Genomic DNA, 2,291 nt, shown 5'->3' with positions numbered 1-2,291 from the left:
GTATCTGCTTTTAATAATTGTGTCCTGTTTCATTATGTTGTCTTTGAAATACTTTTTAAAATTTTATTTGTACGTCTAGTTCTTATTTTATTGAGATAAAATTTTGTCTTGACATTTTTATGTCCTCTTTATTCTGTCTTAGTTCTCAGTTCATCAGCACATCAAGCCTCATTAAACTGGGTGAAGGTTCTGCATAAATACAGTCTGACTGATTTGTTATTGTAAAGAGATCTGCAGTTAATTTTTGATGTGATTTTAGATTTCTGAGATGCATTTCTGAGTTTTAGCAAATCCTCCATAACAAAATCTGAAGCATCATATTGCCATTACAGAGCTGACCGTCCTACCTGCTCTAAACGAAGAGGCGGAAACTCCACAAGTTCACTGAATAACAGCAGCTCATTTCACATGTTCACAGACCAGCAGAGTCCAGGAGGAAGATCAGCTCCTTCAGCTGCAGCTCCTTTAGTTCCTTCAGCTCCTGCAGCTCTCTGCTGGCTGAGCTTCGCGGTGCTGTTTAAAACAGAGCTGGAGGTATGGAGGGCGAACAGTGACACATGGAGGCATGAGGAGGAGATGGCAGATTTAACAGAGGTCAAAGAAGCATTAAAATACAACAAAATGTGCGCCTGAGTAGCTCAACAGGTTGAGCAGGTGACCCATGAACGGGGGCTATAGTCCCTGATGCAGTGGTCAAAGGCTGAATCCAGCACGTGGCCATTTACTGCAGGTCTCCCTACATTCCTGTCTTCCTGTCTACTGCTCTGTTCAAAATGCAGAAGAAAAAAACCAAAACATTAAAATAAAAATACTTCGTTACAAGTCGGAAAACTTCTCCTTCAGCAGCAGAATATAGTTTGCAGCAGATGTTCTGGTTTATTGCTCTGAGTGATATATGATCAGATTATTACCACGAGTGTGTTACTGTTGGAGCTACTGCTGGTGGAGAAACTGTACACCCCGAATATTTGTGGAACACTTGTTTTGTTTGTTTGTTTTGCATTATTATACTAACTTATTTTATTTGTATTTTTTTAAAAGTTTTTTTTTGTTGACATTTTCTGAATGTGTTTTTCTTAGCATTTTTTTTTTTTTTAGATTTTTCTTGAGATTTTTTTCTTGGCAATCTAATGTTTTTTTTTGTTGTTGTATTAAAACTTTTGGTTAATCTGTCTTCAACATTTGGGAGATTTCATTAATGCTGTTTTGGACATTTAAAAATAGTTGAATGGGCATTTAGGCAGGAATTATTTTGGAACAATGTATTAATGTTTTCAGTCTTTTTCATCATATTTGTCGCACATTTCAGACACTTTTATGATATTTCTGGCATCTTTCAGATATTTCATCGATTTTTCTTCTCACATTTGTCACAACCACACAAACAGACACAAAGAAAGACAAAGACACAAAATGACAATAAACAGGTGGTTTAATCGATAACTTTGTGCCATTGAAAGATTCTTAGATGAATAAATCTGCATCTTAAATATGTTGTGATAACTGTAGTGCAGCGGAAAGACAAAGTACCAGAACATCGAAAAACTCAAATGTAGTAAAGTACCTAATATTTCACTTAAATACAGCAAAATGACTAAACTTGATTTGAAACCAGTGTACCTAGTTAAAGTCCACCCATGGTATTTCCAATAATGCCACCTCCAGTGCATTTCTGACCAGTAAAAAACCTAAATTTAACATAGCAGTATTTATTTAAAGATATGTGATGACAAACGTTAAAAGCGATGACATTTGTCCTGAAGAATGACGATGTCGAGATCTGAATTTAAACTATTTCAGTCACAGATCCAATCTAGATGTCAAATGTTCAACCAGCAGCCACAAGCATCTTCAGGTAAACACAGAACATCACACCTGTATAGATGAACAGAAAATGTGAAACTACAGAGAATGTGTCCTGTGACATCACCAGAACATCTTAAATAATTCAACACAGAATCAGTTCAGTAGTTAAGAGTCAGGTTATACCATGACGCGGTGTGAGGCATTAATTACCCTCCATACATGTAGCTGGACTCCCTCCTCTGTCTCTGAGATGCGGCTGCTGCCATGGCAACTATCTGCTTTCTGAATTTATGGAAATTGCAGCTGCTCCACTTTCTCACAACAGCTCGCTGCAGCCACAGCACCACCATGTGTCTGACTGATGAACACAGGATTTCATTTTTGCAGACTGTCAATAGTAAGAACTGTGTTTACGTCATGTGTGAAAGTATCAGAGTAAAGCAACTCTGATCCCAGCAGACCGGACACAGAAAAACTGTCATGTT

The sequence above is a fragment of the Stegastes partitus genome, unplaced genomic scaffold (assembly GCF_000690725.1).
Source record: "Stegastes partitus isolate 25-593 unplaced genomic scaffold, Stegastes_partitus-1.0.2 Scaffold2179, whole genome shotgun sequence".
Taxonomy (NCBI): Eukaryota; Metazoa; Chordata; class Actinopteri; family Pomacentridae; genus Stegastes; species Stegastes partitus.
This window is presented reverse-complemented; position numbering follows the sequence as displayed.